The sequence below is a fragment of the Haliotis rufescens genome, unplaced genomic scaffold (assembly GCF_023055435.1).
Source record: "Haliotis rufescens isolate VD_foot unplaced genomic scaffold, xgHalRufe1.0.p SCAF_4, whole genome shotgun sequence".
Lineage (NCBI taxonomy): Eukaryota > Metazoa > Mollusca > Gastropoda > Lepetellida > Haliotidae > Haliotis > Haliotis rufescens.
The window spans coordinates 1392085-1406143 of NW_025964112.1; the positions used below are offsets into that span (position 1 = coordinate 1392085).

Sequence of the window (14059 nt, forward strand, 5' to 3'; positions counted from 1 at the left end):
GAACAATGTTGACAATGACTCTTCCCCCATACAACAATGTTTGTTCTTTAACGCAGTACTCAGCAATATTCCAGCTATATGACTGTGGTCTGTAAATAATTGAGTCTGGATGAGACAATCCAGTGATTGACATGATGAACATCATTCCACAAAATTGGGATGTGATGACATGCATCAACCAAGTCAGTGAGCCGGACCACACATTCCTGTTTGTCGCCTCTTACAACAAGCACAGTCGCCTTTTTGCGGCATGGGTTGCTGAAGACCTATTCTAACCCTGATGCAACCATGTACGTCTTCTTTAAGTAAGAAGGGTCAGTTTCTGGATGCCATCATGGAACTGCCCACTCAACCATCATCAGCTATCGGTGTAGGCAGGTACACACAGTGAGTGAGTGAGTGAGTGAGTGAGTGAGTGAGTGAGTTACTCCAGCATGAAACTTAACCGATCCCAAGTATTTTACATAATCCCATCGTCATGCTACAAAATATTCTAAAATTTGTCAGAGCCAGTTTCAACATTTGGACAAATGTTTATTGTCAACGATGGTTGATGACTGAGGAGAAAAACACTATCCTGTCAAAAATGTCTGGACCAAGCAAACTAGTGACTGCAAATAATGCCCCTAGGATTGGTTGGAGCACGATGACAGCCAGTGACTGATCCCCTCCGATCCTGTTCAGTTAACTCACACCACCAGCAAGTGCCGAGGGAATTCTGACCTGGGGCCTGGTGGACCCTGAGTAATAAACTAGTGAGAGTTTGGTTTAACAATGCTCTGAACAGGACTCCAGTTATTCATGCAAGTCAGAAAAGTGAGGTGAGGTGAATTGGGGTTTAACGTTGCATACAAGATTATTGCGATTATATAGCGACGTGCATGCATGTGTGTGTGTCTGTGGCTGCTTGTATTTGTCCGGACTGATGTCGATGTTATTGTGCTAGCTCACTGCCGCAGTTTAACATGAATACCCCACTCAGACACAGTATGCTGACTCCGAGCCGACTAGTCCTTGTTTCATCCCCTTAATGCCTAGCGCCAAGCAGGATAACAACAAGTACTATCTTTTAACATCTTTTGGTATGATTGCACCCGGAGATTGAACCAATGACCTTCCGCTCTTCGCGCAGAGGCTCTACCACTAGACCACAGAGTCGGTTGAAAGCCCCAAGAGATGCAGTCACAGACGTTTCCCACTTTGGTGAAACCCAGAAGCACATGTACGATGCTGACAAACCTAGAAACATAATTGGAGTAAACCCGGATTCGAAACCACGATCACCGGTTTCTTGCATGCCCAAGGGGCGTAACTCTGCACAGTGCAAGGGTAGTGCCTAGCCTTGTCGAAGTAAGTCAGACCAAATTATTTTGATGAAAAATTCTTGCTGAATGACAGTATTGAAAATATTTCAATCATAACGTGAAACAGTAATCTCCGAAATGGCTCTGGCGCCATCTGCTGATAAAGGAAGATTGCATTTCTTCAGCCGTCTTAACATGACTGTTTGCACAGCTCTCCTCTACTGCTGGCAATCTATAATCCTTCACACAAGTAATGTTCAACCATGGAACCTGTGGCTCTAACAGAATCAGTTACTGTTTACCAGTTAGTTTTCAAACTCAAAGCCAAAAGGAAATGACAAAAAAATTCTACTTTTTCCACAATTTTCCCTAAATTGAAACTTGATTCTTTTTAATCATAAAAATGTTGCTCTCAATAGGGCACAGGCGTAAACCATTACATGACACCATGGCTCTTCCATTAAGTTTGGTAGATGGTGATGTAATTGACAGAAGCCATCCCAGTGTCCCTCGTGTGTGCAGCTGATGACACAGACCCTCCTGGATCACCGACATCCAGGACCGCATTCCACTCCGCAATCTTAGCACTACGACTGTCACAAGTCTAGGTTAAAGTATGGGAGTTACAATCACTTCATCACAAAGTTCAATGCGGGGAACGGGGCCCAGTTATGGATTTCATCACGTCTACTCAGCTTGAATGTATTCCCCCCGAGAGTTGGACCGAAGTCTTGTGAACATGTACATCTCTCAACTCCTTTAGGTGGACATTTACAAATCTGACACATCAATTATGTTTAGTGCAATTCCCTTTTTTGTCTTGTACAATAAGTTCCTGGGTTTTTTTTTCAGGTGAACAACAGACTTGGGTCTGTGATGTGTGCCACCAACAGGGCAGGACATAACCACCTTTTCGTCAGCACCTGAACACTGTTTGAAGGTGATCCATAAACACATGCCCATGATATAATCGGAACCCTACAGTGGACAACTTCAGATGAGGCTTCACATGATTATGGAAAAAGTGCATAATTGTCGCTTTTATTCATGTCATCATACAACTTTGCAGTCATTACTTTTAATGCAATCTTGACAATTCTCACACGTATTCATCATCCATAAAAGAATCGTTCCAGATGAAATGTGTCGAAAAAGCCCCATGAACTGCATAGAACTCCTGCAAGATACCGAGTACTAAAAAGCATCGTAGCTCGGTTTCAAAGAGATGGATAAAACTATGATAGGAAGGGAGATAACTGCCATGTAAGCAATCGCTTAAATTCACAGACGTACAAAATTAACATGTTAAAACAAGACTCAGCCAAGACAGGATGGAGTTTTGCCAAGCACTGCACTTAAAACTTTGATCAAATTGGACTAAAAACTTTCAATGCTCCACTAAGGAGAGTAAGTACAAAAAATACGGAAATTTTGGATGTAAGAGTTAACTATTACAAGATGTTAGTCTCCGATTAATCACCATAAATTGATTATCTTCAACAAATGTGTTGACTGGTTGATAGGGAAATTTCGACATCAGTCTCATTACACACTGACACCACCATCACTTTGTACACACCGACATCCGGCAACTGCTACCACCATCACTTTGTACACACCGACATTCCCGCACCTAATGCCACCATCACTTTGTACACACCGACATCCCCGCACCTAACACCACCATCACTTTGTACACACCGACATCCCCGCACCTAACACCACCATCACTTTGTACACACCGACATCCCCGCACCTAACACCACCATCACTTTGTTCACACCGACATCCCCGCACCTAACACCACCATCACTTTGTACACACCGACATCCCCACACCTAACATCACCATCACTTTGTACACACCGACATCCCCTCACTAACACCAACATCACTTTGTACACACCGACATCCCCTCACTAACACCAACATCACTTTGTACACACCGACATCCCCTCACTAACACCAACATCACTTTGTACACACCAACATTCCCGCACCTAACACCACCATCACTTTGTACACACCGACATCCCCGCACCTAACACCACCATCACTTTGTACACACCGACATCCCCGCATTAACACCAACATCACTTTGAACACACCGACATCCCTGATCCTGTTAGTTGCCTCTTAGGACAAGCAGAGTCGTCTTTTACGGCAAGCCTGGGTTGCTGAAGACGTATGCCTAATGCGAGAGGACAGGAATGGTGGTTACAAGCCAAGCATGATAACGCCTAAGTTATTCAACTCCACAAACTGCAGGTCCTGCCATCCAAGTGACACAACTCCACACGCTAGACCCACAGGTCACCCACATCAATGTAACTGTAGTTAACCATATGGCATCTAATATCTCAAATCCTTACTTGTATATATTGAAAAATTGTATACCTTGGGAAGAGAGAACACAGGCCATGAAGGGGAAGGGCAAACACACTACCAACTGGGCCACCCTACATCCACAAACAGATGTGCTTGATAAACATGTGGAACGTCTTATCTTGGCCCCAAATAATCAATACTTGTGAAACTGGTTGCGCCACCATTTGTTCCTCTTTTCCTTGGTGTAGATCACCATTGCTCCGTATTCCCCCCGACATACTTCACACAGGGGGATTATACAACTTCCCTGCTCCACTTCTATTCACTTCAAAATCAAGCATGTTGAATAATTCATCATATCACATGCCTTCACGATGGTTGACAAAATATCCCTGTGGTATCAAGAAATTGAATTTATTGGTTTCTCAAAACGTCAGCCAGACACCGGGACTAATCTTCAATTATACATTGAAAAGAAAATCTTGGCTTGATTCCATATGGAACAAATGCTGATTGGTGATGACATTCTTCAGCATTTTTGAAGAAAATCAAATAAATCTAAACGGTGAACGCAATAACTGGGCTACCTCAAGGGTCTGGTTAATCCATTTCAGGGAATATTTCTAGGCATGAGAATGGGTTTCTTTCTAAGTGGGGAATCAAATCCAGAGCTTTGGCATAACGAACCAATGCTCTTACCCCTAGGCTATCATCATATATTCTTATATTACGGACATATATTTTTTTTAACTGGTTTACAAGACCAACCGACAAAAAAAATCTGAGATTAGAAAGAAGAAAAACATTACTGCTGACACACTGATTTAGCTGACTCTTTTTACAAATAGGTGAAATGAAAAATACATGATATTTTATCACCACTGTTTGTAAGAAAGGGTGAATGTGTGTATAAAAAAACAAACTTTTTGCTTACACTCAATTATTTTCAGCATTCATACATTCATGATGGTGTTACCTATGAGTTTGGTTTACATTCATTAGTGCCTGTGAAGATCCGGGAGAATAGGTCTTCAGCAACCCATGCTTGCCGTAAAAGGTGACAACGCTTGTCTTAAGAGGCGACTAATGGGATCGGGTGTCAGGCTCGCTCACTTCGTTGATGCATGTCATCGTATCCCAATTGCGTAGATCGATGCTCATGATGTCAATCACTGCATTGTCTGGTCCAGACACGATTATTTACAGACCGCCGTCATATAGCTGGAATATTGCTGAGTGCGGTGTTAAACAACAAACAAACAAACAACATTCATTAGTAGCAGTACTAATCTGGAAGTTGAAAATTTATACACTTTTCCCCCTGACCACCTAAAGTGAAGTTTTGGCTAAAATATTTGTAAAGCAACGAATGACAAATACAAGTCCTATTCATCTTTTCCTCAACTACATGCTGGTTAAGCATGATTGATGAGCATTGTATGAAACGATCATCAACTCACATCACAACCAATAGAATGTCACTCCGTCATGACTGATGTACTTTCACTTTCTCATCATCGTCATGGCATCAGAAAAAGGGACCCAGAATTAGCTGATGAATATTGGAAATTCTAGTGAGGAATACAAGTCGGTCTTTTTCTGAATTTCACTGTCCAGGGAGTCGATTTAAATAAAAAGCAATTAGGGGGATCTTCACAATGCATACGGCCACAGAGCAGCTGACAATCAGGCTCATACTCTATAAATCCTCACAGAAACTTTGCCGAATAGACAAAACTGAAATCTGATTGGCTACTTGACCTTTCGTGTACGGAGTAACTCGCTTCACCAGAGTCCTAATTGTTGCACTTTGTGTCAGGGGAAAACACAGTTTTTACCTCTGATGCACAGGAATAATCGCTCAGATTTTGACATGGCTATCAGAGGACACTGATGACAGAGAGATGACACACACTGGTGACTGGATGCATGAGCGTGGAGTGAGTCGCCAAATTCAGCAATAGTGCAGCTATATCTATAAAAAAAAGTTTGAGCACCGGCCCATGCCATGGTGGTGTGGTGTGGTGTGGTGTGGTGTGGTGTGGTGTGGTGTGGTGTGGGCAAATCTAGAAATAGAGTCCTCACGAATGAGGCAAATCAGCACAGAAAATTGGACGACTAAAACCAAAGTACAAGACATTACCCACAATACAACAGAAACTGTTACAAGGTGAAGGTCAGTTGGGAGTGTACTGTTGGAACAGCACAAGGTCAAAAGGTAGCTCTGTCGGCTTGTTACTTAATGTCACACTCAGCAATATTCCAGCTATATGACGGAGGCCTGTCAATAATCAAGTCTGGACCAGACGAGTCACCAAGACCACCTGATCTACTGGTCACCTCTTATGACAAGAACAGGAAGCTGGGGACCAAAGATCATTATGCAACAACCTAAGTTCCTCATTTGGGAACCAGCTGCCCATTACCTGTGTCTAACAGCACAATATCTCAGCAAGATGGAAGATGTGTGATGTAACTTCCAGGTGTCCCCACCCTGACTCGATCACTTTATATCTAAGACATACAACACGTTCTCAGTTGGATGTTTCTACTTCATTTTTTTGTTTGGTTTGGTTTGTTGTTTTATGCCGCACTCGGCAATATTCCAGCTATATGATGGCAGTAGGTAAATAATCAAGTCTTGACCAGACAATCCAGTGATTGATATCATGAGCATCGATCCATGCAAATGGGATTGATGACAAGCTTCATACAGTTTCTACTTCAGCGCAGACTACAAACCTATTAGAAAATACAAGACAATGTCCAGTGAGGTCATCAAACCGACCCTGAGTTGTCCCTACATGGCATGTTCATTTACCTCCACTCACCAGACCCTACCCTCAAACAGGTAATCAGCCTCTCTGTCTGGTCTCAAAGGAACCCATTCCATGTCATCATCTCCCAATAAGTTGCAGCAAACATTCTCAACAGATGTAAAATCAATCTATTTTGTTTGTTGATTAATTGTGTTGCTCAACAGCCCAACAAATTGCCTGAATCTGTCCACCAGGGGGCATGTTTAATGTCCCATCATGCAACTGTGGTGAAAATACCGCAAACTCAGCATGAGTCAAGATCAACACACCAGCCAATCACATTGCATCACATATTCAAAGCTTGACATGACAAAATCTGTTTTCCTGATTGGACATGTGTCAACTTCGCTACACCGTAAGAGCAAAATTGTCAAACAAACTCGCTTCTACAAAGGCAAAGGCAGAAATTTAATTCCCTTACTACATGATCAAAGCGGTGAAAGAATCAATGTCCTAAAGTATAGCCATTCCGGTTTCACGTGGCATTTACCTCGGACTTAACGCTCCACGATAATTGCTGGAAACTTTCTGATTTCGGGAAATCAAACGATATCTTGGCAATAAAGACTTGGCAGTTTGTGAACAAGCTGATATGTGAACTGGTACATCATAATGATGAGGAGGATGCAAGGGAATTCAGAAATGACTACTGAACATCAAACAAGAGTACCCGAGGTACAGAAATTCACCTTTATTGATTTTTTTCAAAAATATTGTTTGAGTGAGTGAGTTGGGTTTAACGCCGCTTTTAACAGTATTCCAGTTACATCACGGTGTGTCAGCTTCATTTGGGACGTTTATCCCTTCTGTGAAACCCAGCACAGGTATGGTGCTGACAATCTAGAAACATAATCGGGGCGAACCGGAATTCAAACCCACAATCAGAGGTTTCTGGCATGCCCAAGGGATGCAACTCTGCACAGCGAATGGCAGCACCTTAGACGACTGGGCCACCCGTGCCCCCTATTGTTTGATAACTGTTGCATATAAAGGTTTGTTTGTTGTTTAACGCTGCACTCAGCAATATTCCAGCTATACAACGGCGATCTGTAAATAAATTAAGTTCTGACACGACAATACAGTGATTGACATCATGAGCATCGATCTACGCAATTGGAATACATTGACATGCATCAACCAAGTCAGCAAGCCTGACCACCTGATCCTGTTAGTTGCCTCTTACAACAAGCATGGGTTGCTAAAGACCAATTTAAACCAGGATAGTCATGGGTTACACACGATAGATGTCAAAGTGAACTAAAAATATAATTTCAGGTCCTTCTATCAACAATGCCAAAAAGCATGTGACACTTGGAGATGGAATTTGTCCCCAAATCATCCCAGTATTTAACAGGTGGTGGTACATCCATGACTGTACAACAGCCTGACTCAGTCATTTTTCTGAATGACTCACAGCCATCTCTCATCACAAGAAAAACGTATCAGATGCTTCATTTATGACTGTTACGATATGTAATATTCATCTTGTGCATCACGTCCCCAAATATGTCAATGGGACATCACATCACTTCATGTACTGACTTCCGGAGTAAACCAACTTCAAGCAGACGCCTCCTGTGATCTTTAAGTTATGCATCATCTCGAATACAACAAAACCCATAACAAAACAATGACCATCATATCTACTCAGGCAAATACCCAAAGGCTACAATGTATTGTGTCAAGATAGGATTTTCTGGACAACATGTTACAATTCATTACATGATCATGACATCGTTTGATGTCTTCAACCGGTTCTATTCTGGCTTCAGCAAACATGCAACATCCCAGCTGGGTTTAATTGAAGATCTGTATAGGCACTTAAATGTTGAGGTAATCATGACAGGAGTATTATGGGTAAGAACTTCTGTATAACACATACACAACATACACGGCTACTTCTTGGCTCTTCATCAAGGTTTAATTCACAAAGTATTAACACAATGTAATATAGCATATTAGAATTATTCCTTTGCTGTTGCTGAAGACTTCTCGTGATACAGGAAAAATCGCTTTTCAAATGTCATCAGGACTTGGAAGACATTTATTGGAAATGCTGCTTGTTAATTGTAGCAGAGGACAGGTAACATGTTTGCCAACGAAACAAAGTTTCCCATCTTCTTTTAATGAGTTTATTTCTTAGATCTCCCCAGCTTCCCAAAATGACAACAAAACAAAAACATCCTAACACACGTAATCATAAAAGTATCAGATCTAGTCTATAGAGATAAGAAGTCATGAACTGAACAAATTAAGAATATATTGATTTGTGCTAATGTAAATGCTATGAATTATTCATCTGCTGAAATATGCAATTCAAGAATTAATTTGTCCACATGAGGAATTATGAAATGATTAGTTTCAATCAATCCATCTTGACATTGCAGATGACCTTGACCTGATCCCACCAGGGTTATCCCCCAAGAATCATGTCGCATTCTATCATACTCATCCCTCCCCGCAGGCCCACCCTCCGCCTTGTTAGGGGCCTGACTCACATCACAGCTAAACCTGATCATCTATAAACATCAATTAACAGTTAAAACGATATTGATTAACAGTCCGGAGCAGTGGTGACATGTGGTTCCAATTTGCCCCAAGAACTTCTTGAAGAACCTGGAATTGTGCCTGGTTTTATAGCAGATCTGAAGAACCAGTTTGTGTTAAGCTGACAAGATTAACGAGCAATTGTAGTACTTGAAAATACAGTTATTTATCTTTCATGAAATCATTCAGCAAATGAAAACAGCACTTGCTAAATCAGCCGTAGTTTTGTCGAACATGAATTACGTGGCTGTTCAGGATATTTCGAAAAAACACTTGTTCTGAAAGAATTTGAGGCAAACCAATCATCAAGAATCGTGAAATATCAAATGTAAGATTTGTTTATTCAACTAAAAGATCTGTTGAAAATGAGCAGATTATTTCAGGAGCGTAGGCGTATGACCAATCAGAGGTGGATCGAGAGGCTCTCCGTCTTCTTTACATCTGATGACATTTTGTATGCGCACTGCCTACCATGATAACATGTTGATTTGGTTGTCAAATTAAAATAAATAATAGTTTACATCTAGGGTTTGTGATTTGGGATGGACTCAGCCCTATGTCTTGTAAAAATATTTCTCTACCTACAGGTAGACTAATGCTTTATAGTCTCTAAAAACAAATAATTTTGATATAATAAGTGAGTGTGTGAGTAGTGATTTATGCTGCTTTTAGCATTATTCAAGCAATATCACGGTGGGATACACAGGAAATGGGCTCCACATATTGTACCCATGTGGAGGATTGAACCCGGGTCTTTGACGTGACAAGCGAACGTTTTAACCACTGGGCTACCCCCATTCCCCCTAATTTCAAAACAAACAACTCTATTTAAATTGAAAAGAGGCCCAATGAGAAGGGAGATACAGAACCTGTGTCAAATCTAGACTTGCTTCATTTAGGGCTACAGCATTACAGTAAGGGCTGGGTGGAAGGGAAAATAATATGGATCAGGGACTGTGATAGTCCTGCATCTTGACTCTGGAACATATGAATTTATGAAAAAACAAAACAATATAGGTTTACACAAAAGCAAGTCTAGCAAGCTATATTCCACCTATACACTGCAAATTAGAAACGCAAAAGCAGCAAAATCGTAAATATCTGACAGGATATTCCATACAAAATTAATACCAAAAATGAATTGGTCATTTCTGTATGAATTGGGAATGATATGTGTGGAAAGAATATGGTACTGCAGAAATCTGGTGAGACGATGAAAATATCACAAACACACAACCATGTGAGAGCATATGGCAACCATGGCATGGCATTACATGGATCAGATTCATCGGCCACACGTCCTACCCATAATGGAACAAGCGAACATCATTTTCCAATAAGACAACACCCGACCTCACACAGCAAGACTGACAACAGCCTTTTTCAGGAATCACAACATCCAGGTCTTGCCATGGCCCTCCTAGTCACCAGATTTAAATCCACACAGCCTGTCACAGTCGGTCAGACAGCAGGTGCCTGTCACAGTCGGTCATACAGAAGGTGCCTGTCACAGTCGGTCAGACAGCAGGTGCCTGTCAGTCGGTCAGGCAGCAGGTGCCTGTCACAGTCGGTCAGGCAGCAGGTGCCTGTCACAGTCGGTCAGGCAGCAGGTGCCTGTCACAGTCGGTCAGGCAGCAGGTGCCTGTCACAGTCGGTCAGACAGCAGGTGCCTGTCACAGTGGGTCAGGCAGAAGGTGCCTGTCACAGTCGGTCAGGCAGAAGGTGCCTGTCACAGTCGGTCAGGCAGCAGGTGCCTGTCACAGTCGGTCAGGCAGCAGGTGCCTGTCACAGTCGGTCAGGCAGCAGGTGCCTGTCACAGTCCATCAGACAGCAGGTGACTGTCACAGTCCATCAGACAGCAGGTGACTGTCACAGTCCATCAGACAGCAGGTGCCTGTCACAGTCGGTCAGACAGCAGGTGCCTGTCATACACGGTCAGACAGCAGGTAAAGTTTGACCAGATTGTAGATTTCTCAATGGAATACTGCATAGTGAGATCTACTGGCTAGGAAACAGATTTGTTTGTTTACAGTTACAGCCTGGTGTCAAGCTCCACAATGGGGGAGGAACCTGGTTGTCTGCTGACCACACCTTACTGACCTGCTGACAGTTTTGTTACAAAACAAGATCATTCTAGACATGGACATTTTCTGTGAACTGCCAAGAGATTTGTCTGGCAGGTGAGGAGAGCTGACTGTGCAACTCTCACTCCTCCACCCACTCCCTCCCACTGCCACCAAGTACACCAGATAGCATGCAGCAGCTGGGGGACCTGATAGTGCTATTTGAGGCGTATTGCCATCAGCATCGCGCTCCAGATAAAAATTACAATTTTGGTTTGTGTTTCCACTTGATGCACTTCCCGTCTACCTGAGCGGCTCTCTGCCGCATGCTCGGTGCAGTGTTTACAGTCGGAGTGCACATGCATCCAGCCAGCAACAACAGACAGCAAGTGGAAGACATTCAAGGTCAGCCAACCTTTCCTGCTTCACTTCAAACGTTCCTCTAATATAAATCACTTTTTCAGCAGTTCAAAACAATAACAATTTGGTACAAAATATTTTCTGGAATAAATTGCTTTTCTTTTCCTCTGATTAACATAAACAGCAAAAGATATTCAGTTCTTGTGTTTCTTACAGATCATGCATTTTGCAGTATTGCTGACCTGGATTTCTTCAGTATGTCCTCCAGACATTAAGCTGTATTCTACGTCATATACAACATATTCTTCCAGTGTTTTTCACAGAAACTGAGTGAGTGGGTGCATGCATGCTGGGTGTTCTTGTTACAACTGCTGCTCAATGAACCGTGTTTGTGTTTATATTCAAATTGGTATTTCCGCTATCCAAAGTGTACAGTGAGGCCATCTTGATGTTGATAGTCATTTGGAGACATAAATGTGAAGTTAATTAATGCGAACAAAGACCTCTCGCATTTTTCACATTTAAATCATGCTCGCGTGCGTGGGTGCGTGCGTGGGTGCGTGCGTGGTTGCGTGGGTGGGTGCGTGCGTGGTTGCGTGGTTGCGTGGTTGCGTGGGTGGGTGCGTGGGTGGGTGCGTGCGTGCGTGCGTGCGTGCGTGCGTGCGTGCGTGCGTGTAATAAGTAACAAATTCCACGGCAATCATTCCAATCAGGCTGTCCGACATAGATCTGGTCACATGACAAACAAAATCTTTAAAAAATCATGGGTCTTGAGATGTAAAAAGATTTCCAAAATAATTCAATATGCTTGGCAATCCAAGGGTTAAACATGGTAGGCACTTAAGGTGCTACAGTATCAGTATTATCTGGGTGATTAATACCTGCTGATGCAGCTTTTATATATATCACACTTAAGCGGTAAAAATATCAAGTTATCACTCTTTAATGAACACCAACACAAACCCATCCTTGTTATACTGCTTGTCATGGCACGGTTCTGCTGCAGCAACTCACATGGTGCATGTTCTGATGTTCTGAGTATTATTGGCCTCTGTCTGTGATCTATGAACATATCATGGCCCCTGTCTGTGATCATATCATGGCCCCTGTCTGGGATCTGTGAGCATATCATGGCCCTTGTCTGGGATCTGTGAGCATATCATGGCACCTGTCTGTAGATCTGTAAGCATATCATGGCACCTGTCTGATCTGTGAACATATCATGGCCCTTGTCTGTAGATCTGTGTGCATATCATGGCCCTTTTCTGTAGATCTGTAGGCATATCATGGCACCTGTCGGATCTGTGAGCATATCATGGCCCTTGTCTGTAGATCTGTGTGCATATCATGGCCCTTGTCTGTAGATCTGTGAGCATAGCATGGCCCCTGTCTGTAGATCTGTGTGCATATCATGGCCCTTGTCTGTAGATCTGTGAGCATATCATGGCCCTTGTCTGTAGATTTGTGAGCATATCATGGCCCCTGTCTGTGATCATATCATGGCCCTTGTCTGTAGATCTGTGAGCATATCATGGCCCTTGTCTGTAGATTTGTGAGCATATCATGGCCCCTGTCTGGGATCTGTGAGCATATCATGGCACCTGTCTGTAGATCTGTAAGCATATCATGGCACCTGTCTGATCTGTGAGGATATCATGGCCCATGTCTGTAGATCTGTGATCATATCATGGCCCTTGTCTGTAGATTTGTGAGCATATCATGACCCCTGTCTGGGATCTGTGAGCATATCATGGCACCTGTCTGTAGATCTGTAAGCATATCATGGCACCTGTCTGATCTGTGAGCATATCATGGCCCTTGTCTGTAGATCTGTGAGCACATCATGGCCCTTGTCTTTAGATCTGTGAGCATATCATGGCACCTATCTGGGATCTGTGAGCATATCATGGCCCTTGTCTGTAGATCTGTGAGCATATCATTGCCCTTGTCTGTAGATCTGTGAGCATAGCATGGCCCTTGTCTGTAGATCTGTGAGCATAGCATGGCCCTTGTCTGTAGATTTGTGAGCATATCATGGCCCTTGTCTGTAGATTTGTGAGCATATCATGACCCTTGTCTGTAGATCTGTGAGCATATCATGGCCCTTGTCTGTAGATTTGTGAGCTTATCATGGCCCCTGTCTGTAGATTTGTGAGCATATCATGACCCTTGTCTGTAGATCTGTGAGCAAATCATGGCCATTGTCTATAGATCTGTGAGTATATCATGGCCCTTGTCTGTAGATTTGTAAGCATATCATGGCCCCTGTCTGTAGATCTGTAAGCATATCATGGCCCTTGTCTGGGATCTGTGGGCATATGAATGATTTATGACCTAGAATCATCCCCTTCCCACATCCCCCCTTGCTCGGCCAGCAAATGTAACAACGCCCTCAAAGGTCAGCAGTCACGGACATCCCCACACGAGATGTTCCTGGAGTACAACAGTGAGGGGAATGCGGGCAAGCACCTCCCTGGACTGTCTGGGCCGGTCACACGTCCCCTGGAGGAGATGGGCACAATTCACACCCCAGTAGGGTTGAGGAGGCATGCTAAATATATCCTAAACAGACTTTTATCTGCTGGGGGGGGAGCATGTGATTGGGTTCTGGGTGAGTGAGTGGGTTACAACTTTGCGTT

At 43.1% G+C, this 14059-nt stretch overlaps 1 protein-coding gene across 4 annotated transcripts in view; it reads right to left on the reverse strand.

The window, feature by feature from the left end:
• Positions 1-14059, reverse strand: part of LOC124150359 (low-density lipoprotein receptor-related protein 1-like) — a 193127-nt gene that overhangs the window by 116856 nt on the left and 62212 nt on the right. The gene's annotated exons all lie outside the window — the stretch shown is intronic.